The sequence below is a fragment of the Vollenhovia emeryi genome, unplaced genomic scaffold (assembly GCF_000949405.1).
Source record: "Vollenhovia emeryi isolate VEMERY1.0 unplaced genomic scaffold, V.emery_V1.0 DF939189.1, whole genome shotgun sequence".
Classification (NCBI taxonomy): Eukaryota; Metazoa; Arthropoda; class Insecta; order Hymenoptera; family Formicidae; genus Vollenhovia; species Vollenhovia emeryi.
In genome coordinates this window covers 801669-818087 of record NW_011967177.1, presented here as the reverse complement: position 1 = coordinate 818087, position 16419 = coordinate 801669, and the positions used below count along the sequence as shown (strand labels likewise).

The window sequence follows — 16419 nt, the reverse complement described above, 5'->3', positions numbered from 1 at the left end:
GACCCTATGTTGAACCTTTAATTCCATTATACAGTAGGACCTAAGACAGTAAAAGAGGTCGAACTGCAAATACAAAATTTACTCCTACTTTAAAACCGAGTTTAAAACTGCTAGTAAGATTTTTACTTTTGCCAATTTAGCATTAAAGTAGGTCCTCTTAAGTAGGAGCTAAAGTAAATTTTTAGATAACGCCAAGAATTATTTGACGCCAGTAATGACTAACACTAATTAAGCTTTCAATCGGCCATAACTGACAACGTGTTTTTAACACCGAAAATATATTGCGAAAAATATTACCTCAGCAAGGGTACCCAGGGTAAAATTTTTAGAATTAAAGATTCTAAGGAGGAGTAAAAAAATAAAATGTCATCAAGGTAGGTTATTGCTGGTCTATGTAGGTGTAAATTATCCGTAAAAGTGTCAAAATAGTATCAAAATTTCGACTCGGGATATGTCCGGAGGTGTCCGTATTGCCGATACTTTGGTCGTCGTACACGTGGACGCGCGCATTCAGTAACGCTCCTGTTTTAGCTGACGCGCCGATTACAGAGGTGATTGTCCGAATAATTGCTATTTGAATATTCGAGCGCAATGCGGATGGAACAGCCGCGATACGAACAAAGGCGCGTCGTTGTCGCCCTTTTCGCGATTTCACAACAATATACCCCGCAGCAACGTATCCTCGCGCCTTCAGCAACAGTATCGATTCGGCTGACAACGGGGAATGGGAAATGTAATTATTACGCCATAGCGTGCGTGGGACGATGTCTCGCGCTGTAAATACGCCATGTAATTGCGAGAAACTAGTATTTTTTATCGCCGCCCGTCTGACATTGACACTTTCGTTAAAGACGAGATAAAACGGGGAAACACTCCAATTCGCGGCGGTGCTCCACTTATTTCAGGACAAGACAATCAAGCCGGTAATTGTGATATTTAAATATCATTATTTTCACCGATAAAACGTAACGAGCGTTCGGTGTCTTAATAACGCGCTTGACAATGACACGTGCAAGGATCGCGGGCAATTACATAGTTAGAGCTCCACGTGGCTCCGCGTCTCAAGGCGTGTCGCGTACCCGCGCTGACAAACTGTTCAAACAACCGCCGTCGGCTTCGACGAGGCTCGTTATCAGCCTGATATTTGTACCCGTAACTCGTGACGGACGCTGGCGTATGAGTTAGCGTTCTTCGCAATCCCGTCGCGAGCGGAAAGAAAAAATATGATAACGCTGCGACTTCGTGAACATTTCACCTGACACGCTCCGGGGGAATTCCGGGCGGAGGCGAGATCAGGACGCGGCATACGGAATTCCAGCGGTGGCGGCTCGCAGATTACTTCCAATTAATCGCGTTCGCACTTGAAATCGCCATTACGATCGCGTACGTTCGACCTCGCGCGGCAATTTTAGACCGCGGCGTACAGGGGATCTCACGTGATGCGCGTTACGTTTCCGTTCGATATACCGCGATATGCCTCCACGGCTAACGTGGCAGCCAATAATGCTCGCATACGCACGACTTGCTCCAACCACTTTGAACTTGGTGGATCTCGCAAATCGCATGGAAAACGGGGTAGTAGGTCGCTCGATCATCGGCTGCTGCGTTCGAGAGGCATCCGTTTGGCATTTCTCCGAGCCGGCGGAGAACCGAGCCGGCTGTCCCTTTCTACTCCGCGTCGCCGCTTTTTCCACGACGTCAGCGGATCGATACCTGACGGAGGTGATGACGGCGGCGAAATCGCGCGATTGGACGGCGCGCGATAAATAAATATCGCGAGAAAGGGAAGGCGGCCGCGGTAAGGTCTCGCAACGCTGCGAAAAAAAATCGCGCGCGGCGGAGCCACGAACTAATTGAAAATCTTGGGCCGTCTGCGCCGCCGGAGTAGCGGCGCGAGAGCGTTTCGAGAATAAGATAAGCGAGAACGCCGAAGAAGAGGGAAGCGGCGCTCCTTGACGCGAGGGGTTCAAATTACGTTTAACCACGGGGCAACTGAAGATTCGTTTGGCCACCCTGTCATTTTCTCGCGGAGGGCCCTTAACGAGCTCTCTTCTCTTTAACCCCGCTCCGCTTTCTCCACACCCTCCGAAAATCCAGATCCCCCTCAAGCGAGCCGAGTGCAGGCCGGCGATGCCGAAATCTCGCTGGCGCGACGCAGCTATATACTTGCGCCGAGTATAACAGAATACGCGCCGATGTCAACGTAATATCTACGAATCACATTGTCCGTAGTTGGTACTCTCTAAATGTTTTCGAGGGGAATCCCGCTCTTTTGAAGCGGCCATCGTGAACTTACTTACGAGTTCGGCGGCCATCTAGTGGTGGAACACCGTACTTTAAGTTGAAGTGAATTTTCCAGTGCCAACGACTTCACCGTTTGTCTTAGAGTCAATTCATTCACTCTATTGGGCCAAACATTCACTCGAACAGAGTTAAGTGGTCAGTGACACCATGATTCGAGTGAAAATTTCACTCAAAAAATTTTAGAGAGTAGCGTCGTGATTACCGCGACAGCTGTGCGACGACGTCAAGTACTTTGCCAGTTCAATTTCCGCGCGTTTCGAGAATTTTTGTCGAATTCTACAGTGAGAAAAAGTTTCATCGGATAAACTAATTAAGTAGCGTTTTCGATAGTTAATTTTTCCGATTACGTTTTCCGATTAAATTACGGATACATCCGATGAAATGCAGTTACCGATGAAACTTGCTTGAAAAACTGATCTCATTTTTTATCGGATATATCCGTTTGTTATTATGTAATTGGATTATCCGATTATATTTAATCGGACATTTCTCTCAGTGTAGGGTTCGATCATGAATCTTTTCCTCTATAGATAAAATTTTTTCACTTTTCACGAATTCTCGCTGGAGCAAAAGGTTCACTCGCGTCTTCGTAGTCGTGATTACAAATTACTTTGTGAACGTTCCATAATTAGTCGCGCAGCTCTCTCTGTCTTGAATTTTCACGGTTCACTTTCTAAACTTGTGTCGGACGGGAATTTTTACTCCCACTTTCGCGTGCTCCGAGATTATTTTCAAAATATCGAGCGCGTACGTTAATTCAAGCGATTTCCATCAGTCGCGGAAGCGCGCGGCCTGTAAAAAAGCGGCGTGTGCCGCTGTGCATTTGGGCTCCTGCGCTGCAATTCTACAATCAATAAAACCACGCTCGCGTCACAACCCGCTGGATCTTAATGCAGCGTGCCCGCAATAACGGGCGGACAAAACACAATGGAAACACTCGCGCGACTCGCGGGTCGCAGGAATTTTCGGCAATTTTCATAATTCGCTTTGGCGGTCGTCCAATCGACTCTCCCGTCTCTCCGGTCGCCGCTGCCTCGACTAAACTACGAGTCTCGTCCATCAATATCAATAATCGTCGAAATGTATTCCTCGCGACGCGATAATAATCATAATTGATACGTAAATATATCTGTCGAGAATCCGTTGAATTTTGAGCGCATGGATTTCCGCGCTGCGCGATACGATGTCGCAATCGCCTAATTGGAATATTTATTATGTGAAAATTATTATGTTGGACTCGAGTGCGGCGTATGACGACAAGCGGTGGACAGTAATACGAATTTAATGAGGCAATTTCGTGGACGGCGAGTCTCCTGTCGTGTGTCCGTGAGAAAAGGAAGAAGGGGGGAAAAAACCGCGCGTATTCCTTTCGCTCTCCACGCATGAGAAAAAGATCGTCGGGTCATAAATATGAAATGGCAATTCTAAACGATGGCGAGTGTGGCGCAGAGAAATGTGCGCTGCTTAGCGAACAAATGAACAAAAAGATCCGAGTTCAAATCCACGAACACCACTGGTTTTTTCGGAATCTCCCGAAGGGAAGTGGCAACCACCGAGAGTGTGGACCTGAGCAGACTGGCTGTCTTGTACTCTTAAGACGTAAGACAGTTATTTTGCGTTACCACAAGACAAAGACTTAAAACATAAGACATTATCTTAAGGCTGTCTTAAGGGTATAAGACAGTCATTCTGCTCAGACCCTATCTTACCACACATATCCCTATAGGGGTTTAGCCCTCCAGATGGGAGGTTTCCTTCGGCAAGGTTAGCAGCCTACCGAAGATGAAGTAAGACCAAATGCTCAAAGCACGAGAACGAGAACTGGATAAGACAGGCCTTAAGCCTAATACACGAGAAAGAAGAAGAAGAAGAAGAATTCTAAACGGCTACTCGAATTAGGCGAACAAGTCTCGCGCGGGATGATTGTTGATCGGGATGCGCTGACGCAAAAGACACATCGTCGTAATCCGAGGAGGAAGAATGCGGCGATAACCCCTTCAGCGATATAACGGAGAGAGACTCGGAAAGGCGGACTCGCGCGGGCCGCGGCCCTCGCGAGAATGGAAGATTAACGATCCTCTATTGAAGGAGCGCGAGTCGGTATTCCGCTCTCGTTCGACAATGTTATTCTTAGGCGAAGCAGCTGCGAAATTAATGAAGGCGTCGCCAAGAGAGACAGCAGGAGAGAGAGAGAGAGAGAGAGAGGGCGAAAGAGAGAGAGGAAATAATCTCGCTCCTGCCGGCGCGAGTTACACAGGCGCGCGCGTCGCACAAAAGGATATTTCGCGCTTCTCACGCGGAAACGTCGTCCAGGAGTAGCGATTTTGTCAGTGATGGATGAGAGTGTTCGGCGCGCTCGAGACGAAAAAGTTGCCGTTCAAACGGGGAAAGAGAGAGAGAGAGAGAGAGACTTTCCATGATATCACATCGGAGACGTTTGACTTTCACGGCGAGTTAGTGAATTGATACTTGCATGGAGATGTGAATGCGATATCTCTTCAGGCTTGCAGTCACATTAGATAAGGTAGATTTATTACCGTAATCATTAGATCAAGCTGATTCAGATACGCATTAGCGTCGACGCAACCTCCCCCGTTCGTTCCGCGTGTGTTTCATATAATTACAGTATTTAATTATAATTACGGCTGACGGTGTATCTAAATGGCACCAGGACTCGACTGCGCGTCCCGTCGCGGCCGGCACGAGCCTCTAGCGCCAGGAAGAAAGGAAAAAAAAGATCAAAGCTCGCTCTCACCGCGTTCATCGCGAGCCGCTCCCGGCGCTGCGCCCGAGGTGGATCCACTCGAAACTCCCGAAAGGTGCTCCGGGAAATTGTTTTCCGTGTACCCGGAGTGCGTGGGTCGATCGATTCCGCTGCGAGCGCGAGCGACGACATGCTCGGGCGGGCGGCGACCGTCGATGCAGTTCGCATATTACGTGACTGCCACCGATTCCCGACGACCCCGCGTATTTGCCTACCGCGGGGCGACCGTATTTGCGCGCTGAGATTTTCCAATTAAACTGTGATTAATTCCGTGACGGACGGTCAGAACGTGCGCCCGGTTGTTTACAGCGGAAACGAAAGAAGTCGAGGCGGAGCGGGACAGATATGGGCAGGGAAAGGGGTGGAGAGAAAGCGCGGGGAAGATCGATGAACGGGAAATCGACGTTAATCTGATTTCGCGGGGGGCGGGGGCAATCTGCAGCGGCTCCGGAAAAGCGCGTACGCGCCGCCAAGAGATACGTACAGAGCGCCGGAGCCCGAGCGTTTACTCGATAAGCGACGTGTTGTCCCGTTAACGGTTAAGCGACGCGCGCGGAGTCCGGCACGGCCGGACGGAATTTACGGTACATCGAGACTTTTTTTCCGGCGCGAGGCTACGCGCAGCGATTGATAGATGCGTACCAGCTGTGCAAATAAATTTGCGTATCCGCTCGCGGAGCTCGCTGCACCGAGCGCGCGCGCGCGCGCGATTCGTTCTCGCTGATGTAAGCGCCGTTTTGTTTAGAAATTTCCGCGGAGACGAAGTCGGGGAGCGAAAGGAAATGTTCCGCTTTCGCGGAACGTCGGCTTCTCGTTTCGTCTTCGGCAAAGTCATTTGCTCGGATTACAGCGAAGTAATAATATTGCGGGGAGCATCATCGAGAGTGTTAACACGTCGCGCGATAAGTCGACGGTTTACTTTGGAAAGCGAACGACACTTAGACCCGGTTTCACCAAAGTCGCTTGACTTTAAGTTTAAATCATTGTTTGCCTCTTCCCAACTGTAAAGCTTCATCTACAATGCGCTCTTTGCGTATAGAAACATTCTATTTTGCGGCCGACGAGGGGGAAACCGCTGAGGGCATTGTGGTGTACAGATTTGCGGCATTACCGGGCATTACTAGGGCATTTTTGGGGCATTACGTCTTGCTGAGGCATTATAAAGATAAAATAAGATACAATAAGATACAATAAGATAAAACAAGATAAATAAGATAAAAGAAGATAATAAGATAAAGTAATGCCCACTGGGCATTAGTGGGCATTGGTGTACAAGATTTTGGTCAGCGGTTTTCCCCTCGGCGGCCGATAAACACATTTAAAGAATTTGTGCGAGTTGATAAATTGTATACGTTTGCACATCGTACAATCGTATGCTGTCGAGAAATTTTTGAAGCGTTTTGATTTGCTTATATAAAACAGAGTGTTTTTAGACGCAAAAAACACATTGCTTAAAGCCTGATCTACGATGTGTTCTTGGCGTCTAGAAACATTCTATTTTGCAGCCGATAAACACATTTAAATTTGTGCGAGTTTATAAATTGTACGTTTGTACCATCGTACAATCGTATGCCGTCGAGAAATTTTTTAAGCGTTTTGATTTGCTTATATAAAACAGAGTGTTTCCAGACGCAAAGAACACATTGCTTAAAGCCTGAACTACGACGTGCTCTTTGCGTCTAGAAACATTCTATTTTCCAGCCGCTAGCCCCCTTTAAAGAATTTGCACAAGTTGACAAATCACACGTTGCACATTGCCGACAAATTTTTTAAGCGTATTGATTTGCTTATAAAAAAAATAGAACGTTTCCAATCGTAAAGGGCGCACTGTAGAATCGGGTTTTACCTCGGAACGAGACATGAATTAAACTACGACTAAAGTTGAGCTATAGTACAACTATACACTGAGAAAAATATCCGATTAAATATAATCGGATAATCCAATTACATAATAACAAACGGATATATCCGATTGAATTGTCCGATGAAAAATATTATCGGTTTTTCAACCAAATTTCATCGGTAACTGCATTTCACCGGATAAATTTCATCGGATGTGTCCATAATTTAATTGGAAAACGTAATCGGAAAAATTAACCATCGGACACACTATTTAAATGGTTTGTCCGATGAAAATTTGTCTCAGCGCAGAAGTCTGTGGGATCGAGAAACAAATGGCAGAGCGAGCACCAGTTAGACCACGGTAATGCGACGTTTGGTGAAACCGAGCCTTGCTAGTCGATCCCGCCGAATAATCGCCGCGTGGGTCGACACGTGTAGCTCGATAGCAGACGCTATCGCGAGTCGGGGATAAAAACCGGCTTTCCATCTCGAACTCTAGCGTAACACGCCGTAATGACCGCGTTCACGTAAAGTGAACGCACGCGGAGGAGCTGTGAGTCACGCGGCATTAGCTCCAGATTGTTGTCCTCAACGGATTAAGCCTTGAAGAAATTAATCGTCTTGTTCCCGCGTGCGCGAGCGAGCGTGCGACGGCACTAATGGAATTAAAACCGATGACGCGTCTCTCGCTGTCTCATAATCCGAGAGCGAAAGCGAATTTAAATGGAATTGAGGGAAGAAATGGATTTATTTCTCTCCTCTCGCGCCGCGCTGCCTCGCGCAAACCAGTTATTCGATACCTAAACTATCCACGTTCGCGCGAAAGAAATTTCCGATATATGCGCGCGAGGCGGAAACGCGGCGGTGCGGTCGCTCGCGTGTTCAGCGTCACGTTGATAAATAAAGTCGCATTTTGCATTCATTGCCAGCGAGATTTTAAACGGACAAATAACGGGAAGCTTATTTAACGTCTTACTCGATTACGTCGCGGGACGAACGCGAAACGAGTTTCGTTATCTGACTCGGCTGAATCGCGGGAGTGCGAATTGGAATTCGCCCGATCGCGGCTCGTCTACGCGAGAATTTGCGATGTACGCGGCAAGGCAGGAATTAAGTTGGGAAACGCAAAGTGTGGCTTAAACTTATTCTACAATGACGCCTGCCTAGAGTGTAGGGAGGTCCAGGTTCAACCCCTGGCTGAGGTAATATTTTTCGCAATAAATTTTCTCTGTTATTAAAAATGCCAGATATGGTCAAGAAAACACTGACGTTGTTATTCTACAATGGACGCAAGACGCAAGACGCTAAGCAACGCAAGAAATCGACCAATCACAGTCAAATGTGAGAAGAATGATCGACCGTCATTGGCCGAATTCTTGCGTCGCGGCTTAGCTTGCGTCCATTGTAGCAACAAGCTTTATCCACTTTGAACTTTGTCGCACCGAACGCGTTACACATAGCGACGTGGTCAAGTTATATCGAATCGCCTGAAATGTAGGACGGAAATCTTGAAACATTGATCAGATATTATAAAATCCGAGACTCTCGTATAATATATTCTGAAAGTTTTGAAAGTTACTGAAAATACATTGTCTATTTTAGGACACTTGGCGTTATTATTATTAGTTTGCCCTCTATCTCGCAGATCCAGGTCACTTTATCCTCGTTGTGAACGCTTCAAATATTAAAATGCTCTCGAGATCGATTAGTTCGTCAAAAGTTTTCGGATACTCGAGAAACCCGAGGACCCCGCGTGATGCACGAGACCACTCGAAACTTGGCGGGTCCAAGTGTGTTTTTATACACGCACATACGTGTAAGTTTTTTGTAAAGGCACTTTTTACACGCTCCTTGAAAATCGCGACGTGTGACTCGACGTATGTCATTTTAAATGGCAAGAAGTAAAAAGTATTTCCAAATACACCGTGTGTACAAAAGTAGCACGTTTGGATTTAGAGCGTTCTCGTGCGATCGAGTCGTTTCAAGCCAACGGCGCACGACACTATTTTTCCCTACCGGATTGCTTACGGGAGCCAATCAGAATTTAGCCTCGAGCCACCTGGTCGAAAACTCTGCATCCTTATTGGCTCTCGTAAGCAATCCAGTAGGGAAACATAGTAGGGTAAGGTGACCAAAATTCGGATCAGATACCAAACGCCGAGGAGGAAACCGCTGACCAAAATCTTGTACATCAATGCCCAATGGACTTCATCTTATTTATCTTATTTTTTCTTATTTTATCTTATTTTATTTTTATAACGCCCAAGCAAGGCCCAATGCCCAAACTAATGCCCAAAAATGCTTAGTAATGCCCAGGTATTGCCGCAAATCTGTACACCATAATGCCCTCAGCGGTTTCCCCATCGCCAAACGCGTATCAACAATTCGATGAGTCGCTAATAGGCGACGCAAAAACACGTCTCTGCCTTCCATGATATCGACAATATAGCGCTAAGCTGTAGATATATTAAAGAGGAAAGTTGAAGTGAATTACTTTGAAATGTCGCTTATTAGCGACTCACCAAATTGTCGGTCCGCATTTGTTATCTGGAGCTCAATCATGAATCTTTTCCTCTAGCGTGAATTCGTGAAAGGTGAAAAACTTTCCTTGACGAACAGCGAAATTCTTCAATGAAGTTTTTCACTTTTCGCGGATTCACGCTAGAAGACAAGATTCGCGATCGAGCCTCTGATCGGAACTTGGTCACCTTATCGGTTAAGTCCACGGTAATAAATAGGGACCTATCTTCAGGGACGTACACCCTCAGAAAAGATTTTTGTTACCGAGACAAAAATATTCTTAACCGCGCATTTATATTTCTCACAATCTCATTTAGTATAGAAATGAGAGATATAGGTATAGAAGTAAAATCAATAATTCTTATTCTCCTCTATCGAAGTAGAATAGACTGGCGTACTATATTGAGACAAGAGTAACTTATATAAATGTAAGTTTATATATTCGTGCGTTTGGAATAAATTTTCCCTCCATCTTACAACGCACGAAGTTGGCACCACGAAATTCGACAAAAGACGATACGTGCTATCATTGTATTTTAGATTTTACAATTTTTCACTTTATTAAAATATACCTTTCTCTATAATAAATATGATTGGCGCTATATCGATCCTATTTTATGATACATACAAGTGTAATAGCCGAGGGGGAAACCGCTGAGGGCATTGTGGTGTACAGATTTGCAGCATTACTGACAATGAGTATTACACACAGAAAAATAGATACTACCTGCAAGTAAATATTATTTGTTCCAAGTATTTGTTAAGTTTATATATCCGCAAATCTATCATTACGTCGTCGCAAGTGTCATACTTACTCAAAACATATAATATTCTGGTTCTTAGTAAGTCTAGTACTTCAAACAAGAATACATAGAATTATTTAAAGCAAAACAATTTTGTTTCTTCTGATTTTATTAAAAGAAGCATACGGAATTCTTCAATAAGTTTTATAATTTTTTTCAAAGAAGAATAAATTCTTTTTTTTAGTATAAGATGGCAAGCTTTTCTAAGACTAGTAACAAGTATATCTTAAAACTATTATTAAGAAAATATTCTGAGTAATTACTTTTCTTGCCTGCACAACAATATTTTTCTGTGTGTACTAGGCATTACTAAACATTTTTTGGGCGTTAGTTTGGGCATTACAAAGATAAAATAATGCCCACTGGGCATTAGTGTACAAGACTTTGGTCAGTGCACTGAGAAAAATGTCCGATTAAATATAATCGGATAATCCAATTACATGATAACAAACGGATATGTCCGATTAAATTGTATATCCGATGAAAAATTTGATCGGTTTTTCAATCAAATTTCATCGGTAATTGCATTTCATCGGATAAGTTTCATCGGATATATCCATAATTTAATCGGAAAACGTAATCGGAAAAATTAACCATCGGATATACTATTTAATTGGTTTATCCGATGAAAATTTTTCTTAGTGTGGAATTCTTTCTGTGGGTGTAGGCACTAAGATGCGTCACTTGTTATTTTTCTCGTCGAACGACTAGACCAGGATTCGAACCTGGGGCCCGATTCTTGAATTCATTCGAAGAAGAAACGTATACGAAAACTCTGCTCTGACAGAAAAGTTGAAAGCCTATTGGTTAAAGCCATGCGAGTAGCCAATCAACTTGCAACCTTTCTGTAAGAGCAGAATTTTCGCCTACGTTTCTCCTTCGAATAAACTCAAGAATCGAGCCCCTGGGGTCTTGCGCTTGCCGGGCGAATGGCTCTTCCAACTATCCAGGTCCACGCTCGAAATCCTTCTCGCTCACATACTTAATTTTATCTGAACAAGGGCCAGTTTCACAAACGTCGGTTAACCAGAGTTCAGTCGACTCCCTATCCTTTTCCGTCTTATTATTTAAGAAGAGACGGGGGAATCACTTAACCTTCGGCTAGCAGTCAGCCGATATTTGTGAAACTGGCCTTAAGGGAAATAGTAGAAATAGCAAGGCTTCGCCCTATCGCGTGCCGTTGGCTTTAGAGACACTCAGCGGGAAGGATTCCCGTACGCCCACCCGCGTTTTGTGCTTTTCGTGAAGCCACGCGATATGGTATCAAGGCCGCGCGACTGTCGTCACCTGTTCTCGCGCTACATAATTGCGGCCGCGGAACGGAGTAAAATCGAGCAGCCGGCGACGGCGTGGCGTATTACGTCACGGATATACGTGTACCTACACATCGTCGTCGGCGTGGCACGGAACCCGGAGCCGCGCGCGGCTCGCTCGTCACGTAACAGCACGCAACCGCGTGCACGCGCGCACCACACGCGGCGTCACGCAGCGCGCGCGCGCGTGAGAGCCACAGTCCGCGCTCGTCGCGAGCGATTATTCGGACCGACGACGGCCGCGAATCTAACAGCAAGCGCGCCTTCTCCTCGTTACTTTCCACCTTTCGCGGATCGATGTCGCGAAACTGCGAAACAATTTCGTACCCCCACACGCGCCGCGCCGTGCCGCGCCGCGCCGGTCGCCGACTGAGGACGCACGATGACAATTGACCGACGGTTTGTCGATGACGCGTGGTTACGCCATTCTAGTCGGACTGTCGGCTAATTTTTCCGAGACGCTCCAGAAACTTCTGGTTGGAGCCAGGTGCCTCGATTCTTCAATTCACTCGAAAAAGAAACGTATGCGAAAACGCTGCTCCGAAAACCACGCGGGTGGCCAATCAGCTTGCAACGTTTCCTTAAAGGTCGTTCTACATTAGTCGCATCTTAGCGTCGCAAGGGTCGTAGACTAGTTATAAGTCAACGCTGATTGGCCGAATCTATGATTTGCGACGCTTGCGACGCTACGATACGGTCAATGTAGAACGACCTTAAGAGCCAGCAGGCGAGCCCCGAGCTCCGCAATAGGATGAGCCCGCGGGGCGAGAAATGTCACCCGGCCAGCTTTCTGCGCAATTAATGCGGTCGTAATTTTACGTAAGCCTGTGGTTCGGCCGCGAGCTTATCGCATTCGCATTGGGTGACAAGCGGCAGATAAGCGCTTGTCGAGGTACCGAGCGGCGCGCGAATATCCGTTTCGCGTGGCGCGAGTCGGAAAATCGCGCGAGCGGGGAGACAAGACGCGAGGGACCGCGGAAAACCGTAGGAGATCGCTCTTTGCCTCTGGGTCCATCGGCGAGCCGGACTGTACGTTAACCGGCGAAGATAACAAATGCTCAACGGCGCACTGCTCGACTTTGCTCCGCGACTTTCGCGGCATCCCTTCCCCCGATTGCGTCGTTCGCGGGGGGGAAAAAAAAAAGGAATGCGCGGTTACGCAACGCGCGGTATGCGGCGCGTGCACCGCCGCGTTACGTCGTCCCGTCGCACCCACGTGCGCGCGTGTCAAGATCATCCCGCGCGAGGAGGCCACGGAAGGCCGAGGCTTACGAAACGACCGCGCGCGCGCCTCGGAATATCTCGCCGGGATACTCACGTGTGTGTCTCTCGCTCGCTCGTTTCTCCGCTATCCCGAGGGCGTCGAGGTTGCGCTCCCTTCGGTCCCTCCGTCTCGCGCGATTTATCCACACCGCGAGAGTCGGCCGCGGGAGAACGGAACTTGCTCCTCTTTCCGCACTCTCTCTCAAACACACTCGGGTCAGTCGACGGCGCGCGGGCAAGTGCCTCCCACTCGAGTGATTCCACTACGCGTCGCGGGGGCGCCGAGTTGCGTGGCGGTTCGTGCGTACAAAAGTAAAAAAAAGAAGGGGGGGAGGAAAAGAGGGTGAAACGAGGTGGAAAAGGGAAGAGTGCCGCGATGCCGGGACGCTGAGTGGGCACGGAAACTACTACGACGGCGGCGGCGGCGGACTGCGCGCTCCTCTCCTCCTCTTCGCTCCTATCACTCCGCCCGATTAACTGCTCCTCCGGCCTTCGGCGTATACGTGGCGGACTCGACGACGAGGTCGCGACGGCTCTCCGCGAGGCACTGAAAAGGGAACTCGTCGCGCGCGCACGCGTACACGTGACGTACACACACGCACACAATGCATACACGCACGCACATACACCGGGGCCCTCCCCGCTCCTCGGTACCTGTGCGCGCAGAGTGTCTCCGCAGTTACGTGGGTGTCTCTCTCCCTCTGTGTTACCGCGCGCTCCGCGAGAGGTGGTACAGAGCGAAAGAGAGAGAAAGAGCGTTTTATCGCCCCCTCCTGCCCGCCAGGCGATCCGTGCCGTACCGCGCGCGCGCTACCGATGTGCGAAACAACGCTCGCGAGTGCCGCTGCGAGACTGGAACGCGGGGTAACATGTGCGGGCTCTTACATAGCGCGCGGCACGGAGGAGAGGGTGGCGAGGCGCGTCCGCGCGGTGGGGACGCGAGGCCGCCCCACTCCTCGCGGGCCTCGGCACCGAGTGGGGGCAGCGCTGGCAAGGACGCGGAGCGGAGCTCCGAAACGCCGGACTGCTCCGGAGTACGGCGGCGCGGTCGCGTCGGCGAGCGCCGGCCGCTTCGCTCGCTGCCGCCTCTCGGTCTCGCCACCTCGCACGCCGTTATCTCAGATTTTTTTACTACGCCCGGCTGTTCAGATTACGCGCGCTCCCTCGCGTTGCTCCCCGAGCGGATTTTCCCCCGAAATACGATTATTTGCTTCCGTCCGTCCGTCTTGCTTCTTCTCTTTCCGCACCTTGACATCCCATTTTTACCTTTTTTTCCCCCCCCCCCCTCCCTTCGATGTACATATCGACTGATATTTTGCGCGAGGTCGTATCTCGATTCTTTCGCAATTTCCGGTTTTTCTGCTTAGACATTAATTCTGGTGCGGAATAAGCGTTTGAGCGGAAAAACCGGAAATTGCGAAAAAAATCGAGATACGACCTCGCGAAAGAGATCGCTCGATACTTAACACTTTAACGCGACGTACAAAATTTTTTAATATACGCGATGCAATACTTTTCATACGGCTTTCCTCTTTATGCGGTAAAAATTCTCCCGTTTATACGGAAAATGAAACTAGAATCGAGCAGGAGACGCAGAACCTTGTTAGTACAGTACGGTATACGGTATATTTTCTCTTTTATTATTTCTTTTACCATGCAGACTCTATTTCCGCGGTTAAAAAAAATAATGTAGAACAAATACTCCGCGTAAATCGAGGGACGAATGTACTTTACGCGAATATGCACGATGGAAAATTACAAATTTTAAGGCTTCGGCGCTTCATAGCGTGGAGTGCCACGAATATTTCGATGTATCTACAGAGATACGTCGAGAAAGGGAACTCTAGACGTGAAGAACAACGGATGGCGAAAGATCAAGTTCGAAAGCTCTTAGCTACGACGAGACGGCGCGAGAACTGCGTTAAGCTTGTTCTACAATGGCGGCAAAACGCAAGACGCTAAGGGCCTGAGCAGAATGGCTGTCCTCTTAAGTCACGAGACAGTTATTGTGCGTTACTTTAAGGCAAAGGTTTAAAACATAAAACATTGCCTAAAGAGAACAAGACAGCCATTCTGCTTAGGCCCGAAGCTGCAATGCAAGAAATCGGCTAATGACAGTCGATCATTCTTCTCGTATTTGACTGGCGATTGGTCGATTTCTTGCGTTGCGGTTTACCGCCTTGCGTCCATCGTAGAAGAAGCTTTACGGAATCGGCCACACGACACCGTCGAGTTCTTCAAGGGGATGCTGGAGTGATTCTGCACTTTTTGCACCCTTTGCACCTAGAATTGTCAATTCATGAAAACACTTGTGCGATATACAAATTACGTGGCTTTTGTGTACAAACCGACAGTGTTCCACTAATCGGACTAGATCAGGGAACAGCATGGCATCGTTGAAATTAAGTTTAGAAGCCTAACAAAAAATCTATTCACTGGGTTACCTAACCTACAACTTATTCGTGTGAATAGATTTTTTGTTAGGCTTCTAAACTTAATTTCAACGATGCCATGCTGTTCTCTGATCTAGTCCGATTAGTGGAACACCGTCGGTCTGTACACAAAATAATACACAGCATAATTTGTAGGATATTACACAAATGTGCATGAATTGACAATTCTAGATGCGAAATATGCAGAATCACATCAGTATCCTTTTAATTTCTGACTTCCGCCGCCGGCGCGCAGGTAGCGCGAATCAAAGCGCAACTCGCTCGCGAGCGCGAGAGAGGAAAATTACAGGAAGAAGATGCATATCGGGACTTCCGCGATGAACCAAGAGCGAGGTTGCGCGAGGTGCGCGCGCGCCGACGTTCACCGACGTGCATTCAACGCCGCCGCGGCCGGAGAAACGAGTCCCTTTCTCGAGAGACGTTTTGTCTGTCCGCGATAACGAGGGGATGCCGTGCCGCCGTTGCACGGCACCGCGGCGCGACACGCTCGCTCTCGCCGCGGCGCGCGGGAGCGATTGTAAATCGTTTCGCCGCTTCGTGCGAGCGTAGACTCGCACCTCGGATCCGGGCGCGCGAATTCACCTCCGGGCGTACGCCGTTTCGCCCGCCGGGACCTTTTCGTTGTTCGCGCCGCGAGCCGGGGACAATGACGCGAAAGCGACGCCTCTCTCGCGGATTACGTATCGTCGAGACACGTCGGGTGATGGACAGAATGGTCGCGGCACGTTTTTGTAATGAGTTTAAGAACGCGCGTTTAGATTCAGATTCAGGTCCTGTTACATCTCATTTGACACCGGTTTATTTTACTCACGTAATTAGTTCGAATATATGTAACGGTGCTTTCACGTTTGCTTGACTTTGGTAAACGAATGATATTTGTGTCGGTTACGATCGGTCAGCAGGTCGTTTCGCTGTCTGTACCACCGTCCGTCTTCACCTCTCAGCTAGATCTCGAGCAAGTAACACATAGTACATATAAGACAGTCCATTATCAGCAACTAAATATGTGGATATACAGGGTGTTATGTAATACCCGTCTCACCTCTTATTTGCGGATAGAGAGAACTAGGCCAAGTCGAAAAGTCCTCTACCATTTTGCACTGTTCGCAATAGTTAACGAGTTATTAATTATTAAAAGTCCCTGTCTTAGCCCGGCC

At 48.0% G+C, this 16419-nt stretch overlaps 1 protein-coding gene across 6 annotated transcripts in view; it reads right to left on the bottom strand.

Annotated features, from left to right (window-relative positions):
* LOC105562410 (protein Tob1-like) overlaps positions 1 to 16419 on the bottom strand; it is a 120828-nt gene that overhangs the window by 27080 nt on the left and 77329 nt on the right. Inside the window, exon 1 of one of the 6 annotated variants that reach the window (XM_012013226.1) lies at positions 12865 to 13761. The exons of the other annotated variants lie outside the window; for them this stretch is intronic. The gene's annotated coding sequence lies outside the window, so the exon portion shown is untranslated. Of the gene's footprint in view, positions 1 to 12864; positions 13762 to 16419 lie in introns of those variants that run through there. 6 annotated transcript variants of the gene reach the window in all.